We start from the raw sequence: 15,353 nt of genomic DNA on the forward strand, positions 1-15,353 counted from the left end.
TGGTGACATATCCGCACTGTGATAACAACTTACTATGGGTTAAAATATTGGCTTTGACAATATTTTTCGGTGACGCTCTTTTATCATGAAGGGATCAGTTATCTTGATTCAACGTTTTTTACCCAAAATTATAAAATATTATCCAAACAAAAGTATACAAAATAGAAACATTAAGTATTTATAAGACCGAAGAGTCAAATTAAAATATGAATATTACAGTCAATTCTCGGAGGTGGGGGTGGGAGACACAGCGTTCCTGAAAATCCCCGCTCCCCCCCCCCCCCCATACCGATTCAATTCAAAACGCTCGCAAGTTTGCTTGCGGCTCCACTGATTGACCACGTCCTCTGCCCCGCCCTGTCACGTGATTTACGGCTCATGACGCAACGAGCTGGCGTCACTGAGGTTCCACCGTCAGCGACACTGTGTCCTCAGAAACTGTTCAGTGCAGGTACGGAGTTGTAAGTCCGAGATGTTAGAGTCTGTCTCGTTGGGGTTTCGGCTCCACTGTGGGAATCGGCCTCTCCTCTTCCTGCCCACGGAACAGTGAGTGTCTGTCAGCGCCTCACAGCATCGGCCGGCTCTCTGCCTCAGGTACAATATTTAAACCATATTTGCACAGTTACATGGATAGGAAAAGTTGAGAGGGACACGGGCCTAATGCAGGATGGGGCGAGTTCAGGTTGACAGCTTGGTCGACGTGGATGAGTTTTACCGAAGGGACAGTTTCAGTTCTGTATAAATCACTGACTCTATTCTGGGCGGTTCAACCAGGGCAGGACCTGTCCTACACAGTGAAGGACAGGTTCCTGAGAAGGTTTAATGAACAGAGACTTTGTCGGTTCCTGCCCCCACACCTCCTCTGGCAGCTGATTCAGGATAGCACCTATTCTCTGTGTGAAATATGTGCGCTTAAGATCCCCTTTAAATCTGTCTTTAAACAGTTTTGTACAATTCTAATGAGAGGCAATTCTTTGGCCGATAATGCAAGTAGAACACACAACCCCGTCTACCTGTGATGCCACATACAGGGAACTGTGCAACAATATTAGAGACACATACACAGGTACTTTGTTGAGCAAGGCCCACAGGGATATGAAACTAATGCAGGAATGTGGGATTATTATAGCTGTACATGATGAGGAGCATAATTGTGATGAGCCAGAGGGTTTGTTTCTATCCTGTACAACCCTGACCACAGCAGTCCTCCACTGCAGTGGGGTTTGTTACCTTCATTCTCAGCTGTGAGATTTCTCCAGTGAACCCCTTACCCTCTGAGAAGATATCTGTACCCTCCCATTGTGACAAAGCTGTCAGCCATCTCTCCTAATATTAACCAGAGGACTTCACCAATTTCCCTTAGAAAGTACTGTTACTGGTGCACAGGAAATGGGATCATTTTGGTAGCTTTTTGAGGAGGTCGGTTCACTATTTGACCATTAATAACTTGTAAATCCCTTGTCCTGAGTTCTGAATGTTTCAGGTAAGTCCATCCTGAAGTGTGTGTTCCAGGTTCCCACTGAACTTTCACAGTTAGCAGTTTCTGCATGTCTACACCAACTATCAAGAATCTGTCTCCGCTAACTCAGCACTTGGTCTGTCTCCTACCCTGCGCTGGTGATTCAAATGCTCATCCTGATGGTCCTTAAATACCAGCCTGCACTACCCCCTCAGACAGTGTGTTCCAGATTGTAACTTCCTTCATTTTTCCAGCTGCTGCACATCCCACATCAAGATTTGCTAGTCGCCTTTGCTGTGCATCATGCCGCTAATCTTGGTGTCTTCTGCAAACTTGCTGATCCAGTTTACCACATGCTCATCGAGATCATTAATACAGATGGAAAACAACAATGGACCCAGCACCTGGAAGTACCACCATGGCAGGATGAACACACAAATGACAGGTTCCTGTGAAGTGTTCATGAACAGAGACTTCGGGTGTTTCTGCTTCCAACACCTCCTCTGACAGCTCATTTGGAATACCAGCTATTCTCTGTGTGAAATATTTACTCTGCAGCACCCTTTTAAATTTCCCACCTCTCATATTAAATCTATTCCCTTTAGTTTTACACCCACATCAAGGGTAACTGTCTCTGTCTCTCTCACCTCTGTATGTCTCACATAATTTTATCCACCTCCATCACCTCACCCTTCAGATCCTCTTTAAACCTCCAACCTGTCATGTTAAAACTATTCCCTACAGTTTTAGGAGGGAGAAACCGGTTTCTTCCCATGAAGACCCTGGGGAGTGAACAGTTTCTGTCAATCATTCCTAGAAGTTATCCCCATTGATCGATAAAACTGAATCTCTGCCCCCTGCACCAGCTGCTCAGCCACACATTCATCAGTGGTATCTGTCCATATCTCCCTGCACTAATAAGAGTCACTGGGAATAATACAGAGCTTACTACTTTTTTTAGTTTCTGTCTTGTTTCTCTAAATTCCCTGCACAGGACCACATCCCTCCTGCCCCCTATGTTGCTATTACCAACATGCACCATCCACCACAATGTCCGGCTGCTCAACCTTCCATTTGAAATGTCCTGCATTTGCTCCTAGACCATCGGTCCATAAGTCACTGGAGCAGATTTAGGCCATTTGGACCATCCTGTCCGTAGCACCATTCTGCCAGGAATAAGAGATTATGACAGATCTCATAACCATCTCAAACACTCTTTTCCTCCCCACAATCAATAACTTTCACATTAAGTAATCCCAATGATTTGGCCACATCCGTCTGTGGGGATGAATTCTGAGTCAGAACCAGAATCAGGTTTATTACCACTGGCAGGTGTCAGGAAATTTGTTAATATAGCAGCAGCCGTTCAATGCAGTACAAGTTAATATAGAAAAAAATAAGTAAATGACAATATGTGTGTATATGGATATGTATATTACGTACAAAGTAGATTAAATATAGTGCAAAAACAGAAATAACATAAATAGCTTATCTCAAATACATCTGTAGCAGTTTTTGAGAGTTTTAAAGTGACAAACCAAATATCTTCAAACACCTGATGAAATATCTCCGCTGTCTTACCCTCTTTATACTGAAGCTGCATCAATATGTTGTGACCAGGTTAGATCCTCAGTGATATTGACACCCAGGAACTTGAAATTGTTCTCTCTCTCCACTTCTGATCCCTCTATGAGGATTGGTTTGTGTTCCCTCGCCTTACCCATCCTTCAATCAGCTCTTTTGTCTTACTGATATTAAGCCCAAGGTTGTTGCTGAGACACCACTCAACTAGCGGTGTATCTCGCTCCTGTATGTCCGATCATCTCCTTCTGAGATTCTACCAACAGTAGTTCTATCCAGGATATTTATAGATTGCATTTGAACTATACTTAGTCATAGAGACATGGGTATAGAGGAAGTAGAGCAGTCGGCTAAGCATACACCAGTGCTGGTCGTTAGCGAGTGGGAGATATTATCACCAAACCGCTCGTGAGATCTTCGGTTATATTGATGCCGTAGAACTTACGGCTGTTTACCCTCTCAACCCCAGAGTCATTGATGTCAATAGTGGTTATCCCTTCTCCATTAAGCCACACAATCTATGTGGATTATCACCAATCTGCGCAGATTATGGTCTCCCTTTTAGGAAGCTGAGGATTCATTTGCAGAGGGATCAGATTCAGGGAGCTTATTGATCAGGACTGTTGGAATGATGATGTTAGACGCTGAGCTCTAGTCAATGAACAACATCGTGACATAGGCTACACAGATTCACTGCCCTTAACTAAAGAAATTACTCCTTATCTTAGTTCCAACTGTTTGTCCCAGTATTCTGAGGTTGTGCCCTATGATCCCAGACTTGGAAACATCCTCCCCACATCCACTCTAGGCCTTTCAATATCTCATTACTTTCAATGAGATTCCCTCATTCTTCTAAATTCCAGACAGTACAGGCCCAGAACCATCAAACGTCCTCGTACATTAACCCTTTTGTTGCCAGCATAATTTTTGTGAACCTCCTCTGGATCCTCTCCGATGCGAGCACGTAGCTTTTTAGATAAGTGGCCCAAAACAGTTCACAACGCTCCAAGTGTGATCGGACCAATGCCTTATAAAGCCTGAGGATTACATCCTTGCTTTTGTATTGTAGTTCTCTCGTTTTGTGTGCTAGCATTGCGTTTGGCTTCCTTTTTACTGACTCAACCAGGCAAGTTTATCTTTAGGAAATCCTGCACCTCTGAGATGAACCGGACCCAAGTACCCAGGAGACAACACACCATTGTGTCATCTCTGTTGCTGCCACAGAATCTCCTGCACATCCCCGTACTGTGAGTCTGCTGTCATCACTGCTCTGCTTGACCTTTCTTCCCGCGGGGCATCGGTCTTGGGTCTCAGTATCACCGACCTGGCGGGCTGCTGTCTGTGGTTCGTCATCTTCACAGGGGTATCCAAAGGAATGTACGTGTTGCTGAGTGTCACAACCACAGGGAAACATTACTCTGTCTGTCTCTTCCCTTTTCCGTTGTGGTGGTCACACAACAATCTGCAGCCTAACCTCAGGTGTGACCAACTCACTGAATCTTTGGTCTCAGCATCCTGCTTCGGGTCTTCCTCACTCTCAGTGATGGGCCCGCTGCCTTCCCTTAGGTCTACCACATCAAATTGCCTCCAAGTCGAAAGGGAAGTTACAGGCTATTCATTTACCAGAAAAGGAGATTCACTAGTGTCACCTTAAACCAGATCCAGTGGAGATAACTCCATTTAACTTCACTTAATTCACCACTGAACTATCACTTCATTTTCAAGGATTCTGCATCCCATGTTCTCTATTTATTTATTTATGATGATTATTATTATTTTCTCTCCTGTTTTTACACAAGTTATTGTCGTTTGCATATTGCTTATTTGGCCACCCTGCTGGGTGCAGTCTTTCTGTTGTGGTTCTTGGAGTTACTGAGTAAGACCGTACGACATTGCAGCAGAATTAGGCAATTCGGCCCCTCAAGTCCGCTCTGCCGTTCAATCATGGCTGATCCTTTATTCCCTATGCAGCCCCACTCCCTGGCCTCCACCTAGTAACCTATAATGCCATGTCCAATCATGAGCCTATCAAGCTGTGCCTTAAATATATCCAAGGACGTGGCCGCCACAGCTGCCTGTGGTTATAAATTGCAGTAATTCACCACCCTCTGGATGAAGAATTTCTCAGCATTCTGTTTTAAATGGACACTTCTCTATCCTGAGTTTCTGCTTTCTAGTCCTAGACTCCCCCCACCAGAGGAAACATTCTTTCCATATCTACTCAGTCCAGGCTTTTCAACATTTTCAACATTTGGAATGAGATTCCCCCCCCCCCCCATCCTTCTAATTTCTAGTGAGTACAGACGCAGAGCTATCAAATGTTCCTCGTATAAGGCTCGGAATGGAGATTGGAGAGTGAGGTGTTTCAGTGGGTACAAGGCTCGGAGTGGAGATTAGAGAGTGAGGAGTTTCAGTGAGTTAGAGGCTCGGAGTTGAGAATGGAGACAGAGGTTTTTCAGTAGGTATGAGGCTCAGAGTGGAGATTGGTGAGTGAGGTTTTTACGTGGGTATAAGGCTCGAAGTGGAGATTTTTCTTTTCTTAGATGAGGAGCCCAAAACTCTTCACAATGCTCAAGGTGCGGCCTCACCAATGCATGATAAATTCTAGGCATTGCATCCGTGCTGTTGTATTCTAACCGCTTGATGTGAATGCTAACATTGCTTTTGCCTTTCACACTTCTGACTCTACCTACAAGTTATCTTTAAATTGGTCTGCACAAAGGCTCCCAAGTCCCTTTGCACCTCAGATTTTTGGATTTCCTCCCTATTTGGAAAATAGTCTGTACATTCATTTCTACTACCAAAGTGCACGACCATGCATTTTCCAACATTGTGTTTCATTTGCTATTGTCTTGCCAATTCTCCTAATCTGACAAAGTACTTCTGCAGCCTTCCTGTTTGCTGAACATTACCTGCCTTTCTTGTCATCTGCAAACTTGTAACAAAGCCATTTATTTCATCATTTAAATCAGTGATATACAGCATTTAAAAAAGTGGTCCCAACACCGGCCCCTGTGGAACAACACTACTCACTGGCAGCCAACCAGAAAGGATCCTTTTTCCCAGTTGCTGACGTGCTGCCTTCTACCAATGCTCTAACCATGCCAGTAACTTTCCTGTAATGCCATGGGCTATTAACTTGGTAAGCAGCCTCAAGTGTGGCACCGTATCAAAATTCTTTTGAAAGTCCAGATATATGACATCAGCTTCATCCCCTTTATCTATCCTGCGTGTAACCCCTTCAAAGAAATACAACAGGTTCATCAGGAAAGGTTTTCCCTTAAGGAAACCATGCTGATTTTGTCCTTTATTGTCCTGTTGTTCCAATACTGCATAACCTCATCCTTAGCAATTAACTCGAACATCTTCCCAACCACTGAGTTCAGGCTACCTGCTCTATAATAACCTTTCTGCTGCCTCCCTCCTTTCTTAAAGAGTGGAGTGACATTTGCAATTTTCCGTCCCCTTGCCAGAGTCCAATAATTTTTGAAAGATCATTACTTATGGCACCACAATCTCTACTGCTTCCTCTGTCAGAACCCTAGGGTGCAATTCATCTGCTCTGTGTGACTTGTATACCCTCAGGTCTTTCAGCGTTTTTAACACCTTTTCCTTATTACAATAATAACTTCACTCCCTTCTGTCCCCTCACACCCTTCAAAGTATGGCACACAGTTAGTAACTTCCACTGATGGAAATTGCTCATTTTGTTCATCTGCCATCTCCTTCCCCCACACCCCGTTATTATTTCTCTGACCTCATTTTCTAGCAGTCCAATATCCAGTTTCATTTCTCCTTTATGTTTTATATACTTGAAAAAGCTTAAACTATCCACTTTGATAATGTTTGCTAGCTTGCTTGCGTATTTATTATTTATCCTCTTTAGGTTGCTCTCTGTAAGGTGTTAGAAGCTTCCCAATCCTCTGTATTCTGACTATTTTTTTTCTTTGTTTTATGCCCTCCGTTTTGGTTTTACATTAGCTTTGACTTCCTTGTCAGCCACAGTTGTACTATTTTGCTATTTGAGTATTTGTTTGTTTCTGGAATGCATGTATCCTGTACCTCCCTCATTTTTCTCAGAAACTCTCACCATTGTTGCTCTGCTGCCATCTCTGCCAGCATCTCCTTCCAATTTGCTTTGGCCAACTCCTCTCTCATACCACTATTACTACCTTTACTCCACTGAAACACTGCTATGTCAGACTGTACTCTCTCCCTGTCCAATTTCAAGTTGAACTCAGTGATACTGTGATCACTGCCTCCTAAGGGTTCTTTTACCTGAAGTTCCCTAATTGCCTCTTGTTCATTAAATTACACACAATCCAGCATACCTGATTCCCTAGTAGGCTCAACGACAAACTGCTCTAAAAAGACAACTCTTAGCCATTTACCAAGCTCACTGTCTTGAGAACTATTTCCACCCTGATTCCCCCAAATGACCTGGATGTTGAAATCTACCATGACTCCCATGAAATCTCCAATGACATTGTCCTTTAGAGCTGCCTTTTCTATTTCCAGTTGTAATCTGTGGTCCACATCCAAACAACTGTTGACGGCCTGTTTATAACTGCATCAACGTCCTTTTTTCACTTCTGATCCTATGTCACATCTTTCTACTGATTTGATACCATTCTTTACCAGCAGAGCCATGCTATCTCCATTGCCTACCTTCCTCTCTCTCTGTTATGTCTAACCTGAGTGTTTAGCTCCCAACTATAAATATTTTTCAGCCGTGATCCTGTGATGATCACATTATACATGACAATCGGTAATAGGTCAATAAGATTATCCACCTTAATTTTTATACTCTGTGCACTTCAAGTATTGGATTTGCTACCCTTATTGATTCTGCATCTCTTTGCTGGCTGCAGTTATGTCCCATCATCTGCTTGCTCTTCCTGACAGTGTGACTGCATGCTATCTCTTCTTTCTTTACCATATGTACTATCCTGACTTCTTTCACGCCAGTTCTCATGCCTCTGCCAAATTAGTTTATACTCTGCCCAACAGCTCTAACAAGAAAGTAAATCCCGGGGTTGCGTATGATGACAGAAATGTATGTTGATAATATTTACTTTCAGCTTTGAACTTTGTAGTAGAAAGCCGGGTGTTGTACTGGTCTTTGTCCTCACTGGCCAGTGCTGTGCTCTGGCAGCTGTGTGCTTGGAATATGGTGTCAGTGTTTTTACAGAAGTGTGTCCTTATTACACAATTGATCGTGTCCAACCAGGAGCTTAGAAGATTGACTGGAGACTAGAATAATTTTTTTAGACTATTACTGGTCTATTCTGGGATCATTCTGGGATGATCTGGAGTATTTGAACCATCAAGTTTATACCAAATCCTGCTACAACATTTCCACAGTCCCATATCCTACTCTGTCCCCACAGCTCTGCAGGTTATTTCCCCTGAAGGACCTATCTAATTCCTCTTTGAACACTGGTTGTTCCTGCCACAGTCTGGTGAGTCCCGTATTGCCCAAATCAAAGTCAGGAATGTCCCCCTCCCTGGTGGATCATCTGCATACTGTTTCAGGAAACCTTCCTGAACACACGAAAAAAATAATGCCCCATCCAAGTTTCAGATGGTAAGGAGGCCTAGTCACTCTGGGGAGATTATTCACTATAGATACTCCGTTATTTTTACATCAGTCCATAACCTGCCAAAATATCTGATCCTCGCTCCTACTGCTTATTGGGAGCCCGACGGTATCATCCCATCACAGCGATTTCACCTTTCTCATTCCTGAGTTCCACCCACATTGTCTCACTGGATGAGCCTCCGGGATGACCTTGAATTTGTGACATTCTGCCTGATCAGCAGTACAGCTCCCCAGCCTCATTCACCTGCCTCTGGACTGTCTGAATCTGAATCCTGGGATGTTTAGCTACCACTCCTGCCCTTCTCTCTAATGGATGAATCACTGAGCAATGTACTAATCCAGGCTGTAAGTACGTCTATATTAACTGTTCCACACCTGGCATTGATACAAACACACTCAGCCCCTCGGTGCCAATGCCCTCATTAACTTGGCATAAATATGCAGTGGTGTACTGGGCCAGTAGCATCAACACGGGTGATGCCATCTGAGAATAAACTGATTAGAAAGGCTGGCTCTGTTATAGGAGGAAAACTGGACACACTGGAGGCCGTAGTAGAACAAAGGACCCTACGAAAATCCTGGCAATTCTGGACAATGTTTCTCACCATCTGCATGCCTCATTGGCTGGACAGAGGAGCATCTTCAGTAACAGACTAACACCACTGCGCTGCTCCAAGGAGCGCTGTATGAAGTCATTCTGACCCTCGGCTCTGTAATGAGTCAACCTATAGCTGGGGAAGTGTTGACACCCCTCATGTAAGACTGTTTGTGGTAACTTTTTATTCTTTCTCTTACTTCTAATATTTGTTTATCTGTGCACTTGTAGTGCTACTGAGACAAATTTGTCTATTTGGACTTACTTTCTGTGTTAATCCACATCCGTCAATGCCACTACTGACCTTCCACTCTTCCCATTTCCTCTCCTGAAAAAACCTCAATGATCCATGTAACTAAAACCCTCCGTCCTGCACCAGCTTGTTAGCCACACATATAACTGTACCACCTTTTTATTTCTTCCCTGGCTAGCAGGTGCCACTTGGATTACCCCCACCATCCCCTCAAGAGACTCTACTTAACTTTTTCGCCAACTCCCTAAGTCTCTTTGTAGGACTTTGTCTCTTTTGTTAGATCCAATATTGGCCACGACCTCTGGCTGCTCACCCTGCCCTTTCAGAATAGCCTGTACTTGTTCAGTTACATCCTTGGCCCTGGTACCAGGGAGGTAATGCAGTCTCTCTCCTTGCCACAGATACATGTGACCCCGGCTAAAGAATCCCCCGTCACTGAGGCTCACCGAGAACACAGAACGGTACAGCACAGAAATGATGTCTGTGCTGAACACGATGCCAAATATAACTAAGGCTCTTCTGCCTGCGTATAATTCATGTGCTTCAATTCTCTGAAGAAACTTGGGCTTATCTAAAATCCTGTTAAATGTCATTATCGTATCTGCTTCCACCACTCCCCATGGCAACCGAAACACGGCCCTCACCACTCTCTGTATGGAAACAGAAATCTTACCTGCCCTGAAATCCACTTTTAAATTCTCACCCTGGCATTTTAAAGCTGTGCCTTCTCATATTTGATATTTCAACCCTGGGGAAGTGATTCTGACTGTTTACTTTGTCTACACCTCTCATAGTTTTATAAACTTCTGTCAGTTCTCACCTCAGCCTCCTTCACTCCAGGGAAAACAGTCCCAGTCAGTCTGATCTTTCCTTGTAACTCAAGCCCCCAATCCAGGTAACATTCCTGTGAATCATTTCTGCACCTTTCCAGCTTAGTCACATCCTTCCTGTCGTGGTGACCAGAACTGCACAGGGTACTCCTGGTGTGGTTTAATTATTGAATTGTACAACTGTAATGTGATGTCCCAACTCCTGTCAGAGCCTTTGCTGATGAAGGTAAGCATGTCTATCTGTCTACCTGTCTACCTGTGTTGGCACTTTCAGGGAACTATTTACCTGTGCCTCAGGTTTATCTTTTCATTAATGCTCTTTGGGACTGGGTATGTCCTGACCTTCTTTAACTTCCCAAAATCCATCATTACGCATTTGTCTGACACTGTAACCACACTTCTCTGTTTCTCTGCACTAACGCCCCAGCAATAAATGTCAATGACCCATTCACCTCTGAACCTTGATCATACGTGGTCTTATGAAACCTCACTGCACCCGTCTCTATTTTGTTGTGCAGGCAACACTTCGACCCCTCTCTATTTCTTCCATTTCCAATTTTTCTCCATATGAATATTAGTGAATTTTAATTCTTCCTACCACATGCCATCACACTTAATACACTAAACTCTTTTAATCAAGTATCCGACTCACCAGCTTCCTCATATCCTGTTGTAGAGACCAAATGTCCAATCAGAACATGCCCGCACCACATTTCCGACATTGACAATTGTGAATTCCTCACTCTCTGCCTCTCCTCCAGGGCATTAATATCAATATTAAATAATGGAGAGTCCAGAACAGGTTGCTGGGACACTCCAGTTGTTCTGTCATCCCAGCCTGAAACAGACATCTGACTCTGTCTCAGTATGATAACCAGTCTTTCGTCAATATTAACACATTTCCTTCCCAGCACTGAGATCTGGTCTTGTGCACCAGCCTTTCATGTGGCACCTTGACAAATGGCTCCTGACAATCCAAAATCACAACTTCTCCAACTTCCCCTGTACATTCTCAAATCTCTGGTATGTTTGTCAAACATGACTTAACGTTCAGTAACCCAGGTTACAGAGACAGAAACCAGGTTCCAGATGGACAGGGTGGTGAAAAGGCTTTTGGAACACTGGCCTTCAGTCAGGACACCGAATATAGAAGATGGGGTGAAATGGTGCAGTTGTACAACACGTTGGTTTGGATGCATTTCATAAATAGTGTTTAGTTTTAGCGACCATGCTATATGATAGGCACCATTGAGCTGGAAAGAGTGCAGAGGTGATTTACGGGCATGTTACTGGATCTCAAAGGACTGATTGTGGAGTGTTTTGGATTTTTTTCCTTGGAATGTTGGAGAATGAGTAGCGATATTGCAGAGGTGTATAAAATTATAAGGGGCCTGGGTTGAGTCAAAGATAACAAAGTTTTTGCCAGGGTTGGGGAATCAGGAAGTGGAAGGCATTGGTTTGAGATGAGATTTAATAGGAACCTGAAGGGCAGCTTTTCCACACACAGGCTGGTCAGTAAATGGAATGAGCTGTAGGGGGAATGGTTGAGTCAGGTACATTGAAAATGTTCTTGGACAGGTAGATGGGAAGGAAAGATTTTAAAGGATATGTGTCAAATAGAGGGAAATGGGACAAGGAGGAGGATAGCCTTGTTCATAATGTGGTGGTGAGGGGGTTACTGACCACAAGCTCAGGTGGGAACTTTGGTCAGTGTGGGACATTTGAGCTGAAGGGCTCATTTCTGTGCTGTGTGAATCTGACTGTAAACCCTCTTGGCTTAGTTCAATGGCATTAAACTTTTCTAAATGACTTGTTATTTCTTCACAGATTATAGACTCCAGTAGCTGAAGTGAAGTTAACTGGACTACAGTCACCTGGTTTTTATCTTCCACCCTTCTTCAACAATGGTTTTCAACTCCACTGGGACCTTTCTGTAACAGTGAGTTTTGACAGATATCAATGTCTCTACTTTCTCTCCAGACTTCCTGTGAAACCCACCTGTGCAGGTCATTGGGACCTGAAAATGTTTGATTTTAGTCTCATTAGTCTCTTCATCCTGATGGTGATTGTTACATATTATTGCACAATGTTGAAATGTCACCGTTAGATATCTGTGGGATGTTTGCTGTGTCCCCACTGTGAACACTAATGCAAATTATTGAGTTAACCTATCTGCTTTTTCCTTATTAGTTTTAGCTTTTGTCTCATCACTGGTTCCTGGAAAAAGCCTGATCCTCTTTTCTATCGCCAACCCTTGCCTTTTTATATGCTCTTTGATTTAATATTTCCCTTGAACTTCATTGACCACAGAAGGTTCTTTGCTCTCTGTGATCCCTCTGCTAATTGGTATGAACGTCCGCTGAATGTTATGAACAGTCTCCTTAAACATCGTCACTGCTCATTACTGACCTGTCCCTGCACCTATTTACCCCATCTACCCCAGACAACTCCACTTTCTGATCACTGTAATTACCTTTATTTAGATTGAGGACACTGGTTCTGGACCCTTGTGTTCACCCTCAATCTGGCTCTATTGAGAAATATACCTGACATAACCACACATAACCACTATATACCTGAAACATAACCACTATATATATACCTAAAATATAATCACTATGTATTAGCTATTTACTATACTATGTAATCACTTCTAGGTACCGAATATTAATATGTATTATTTTCTAGACACATTTTGTTATGTGTTGTTTTCACTAGATACTGTGTACTCTTTTAGCTGCATATTATGGAACTTACAGAACGCCTGTTGTTTTGCAGCACTCTTAGCTGAGATGTATCCCATGTATTACACTCAGCCTTTGTTTAGTACGAGATAACGGTGGCGGGCAGGATGCTGCGAGCAGGAATGTAATGTGAGGGGGGGGATGTCTGGAGTACATGATCTTGGCAAAGAATCAGGTCCCAATGCGAACGGGTGGAACATAATGGTGGCGCACCGCGGGCTAGACAAAAGCGATTCATTAATTCACAAATAGATGAGATGCAATTAATACTTGATTGGATATGGTGATGAACCCGAAATGTAACTGAGATAAGAAATTACTATAAAGAATGCTGTACACCGGAGCTCAGCGGGCTTTCAGTGACAAATTCATTGACAGCCTTTGTTTGCAAATAAAGGTTTAATTTTATTGAAGAATTGTCTGTGTCTCCAAGTCATTTCAAGTAACCACGACAGCTCTGGAGCTCTCACACGTTGTGATCACGGATCCTTAACCACAAGATCTCTCTGCATTCCCACCTCATTACTCACATTACATCTGTTCCTGGGTAAGAAGCTGCTATAATAAACTGTCTCTGACCACGTCACAAATTCCTCTTCCACTGTACCAGTTTGATTAGTTTAATCAATATACAGACTGAAGCAAACAGACAACAAAATGATGGAGGAACTCAGCAAACAGTCGACATTTCGGGCTGAGAACCTTCATTGGGATTAGAAAGAAAGGGACAAAAGCCAGAATAAGGTGGTGGGGGAGGGGGAGGAGGACATGTGAGTTGGGGGTATTGTTTGTGCAGGGATAATGATGTGAGGAGCTGGGTGACAGGCAGAAAAGGAAAAGAGAGGAAAAGAAAGGAATCCATTAGGACAGAACGTTAAACCATGGGATGACACAAAGGAGGTGGAGGACCAGAGAGAGTTGATGGGCAGGTCATGAGGATGTATGAGGAGAAATCAAGGGGTTAAATGGCACCAGAATGGGGAAAAGTCAGAAATAAAGGAGCAGTTTGGGAGAGGGGGGGAACAGAGGGTAGTGATTTCCAGCATTGGAGAAATCAGTGTTCATGCTGTCGAGATTGGAGGCTAAACAGTCAGAATATGAGATGTTGCTCATCTAACCTGTATTTGGCCTCATCGTAGTAGTAGAGGAGGCCATGGACAGACTTGTTAGTGATGGCCCTCTGCTGGGTCAGGGTCGACCATGGATATTGTACCCTCGCTGTGAAAGCCAATTTGCAAGCCAGGGTAGTACGATATGTAAAGCAAGCTGTTGCCCATGCAGGGGCTCCTGCTCTCCATGCAGCTGATGAATCCAGATCAATGGCAGAGACACCAGTGACCAATGGCAGTGACGGTCAGTCACCAATGGTTTCACAGGATTGCCAGTCTGCATTGAACATCGGTCCGACAGGGAATCCAGCTCTGGATTGATCCTCGGGGTTTACTCTCGAAGCCTTACCCATGACTGGGTCTAGCCACAAGCTGGTAGAGGTTTCAGATCATAATTTTCTTTCCACTCGATGAGGTGCCAGCCATGGGTGAAAGCCCCATCTGCCCATAGCAGTTAGATATATGATGCCAGTAAACCCATTTAGACCCTCCCCTGTCACTAAAAAGAGTTTGTCAGTTTTCGTAGCTCAGCCATATGTAAAAGCCAGGAGCTGGATTTGGTTGACAGAGGCAATTTGAGGCAGCATTTGATAGGAAGGGACAGCTTGTCCCCATTACCACCCCACCACCGGTTAAGACAGTTGTAAGGCACCGATGTGTCAGTCTGCGAATGGGAAATGGAACTAGAATGCGTTGTCACTAGCAGATTGTGGTTGTTGCAGCTCACAGAGCAAAGGTACTCGATCGCTCATGACAATCAGCGCTCCATTCTCATCTCTCTTTCATATTTCCCCTTTTGAGTTTTATCCCATCGGGAGGAACACCTGAGGATCTTGAGACCACTCCTCCCCGTGTCTTCTTTCCCTCCCCTTTCACCATCACTGTCCCTACATGTAAAGTGCCTATGTATTCATGCCCCTTGGAAGTTTTCATGTTTTATTGTTTTACAATATTAAATCACAGTGATTTAATTTGGCCTTTTTTAACCGATAAACAGAACAACACTCTTTTGTCAATTTGAAAACAGATCTCTACAAATGCTCTAAATTAATTACAGACATAAAACACAAAATAATTGTCTGTATACGTATTCACCCCCTATAATATAACACACCAAATCATCACTGGTACATCCAATTGATTTTAGGAGTTACATTATCAGTTAAATCGAGATCACCAT

General features: G+C 43.6%; 1 long non-coding RNA gene across 1 annotated transcript; it reads left to right on the forward strand.

Moving 5' to 3' along the window:
• Window positions 1–401: 401 nt before the first annotated feature.
• Window positions 402–13,471, forward strand: LOC132383924 (uncharacterized). Its single transcript, XR_009508797.1, has 3 exons — window positions 402–594; window positions 4,183–4,287; window positions 12,148–13,471. It is a non-coding gene; the product is annotated as an uncharacterized LOC132383924 (long non-coding RNA).
• Window positions 13,472–15,353: the final 1,882 nt, after the last annotated feature.

This window comes from Hypanus sabinus, chromosome 31 (genome assembly GCF_030144855.1).
Source record: "Hypanus sabinus isolate sHypSab1 chromosome 31, sHypSab1.hap1, whole genome shotgun sequence".
NCBI classification, from domain to species: Eukaryota; Metazoa; Chordata; class Chondrichthyes; order Myliobatiformes; family Dasyatidae; genus Hypanus; species Hypanus sabinus.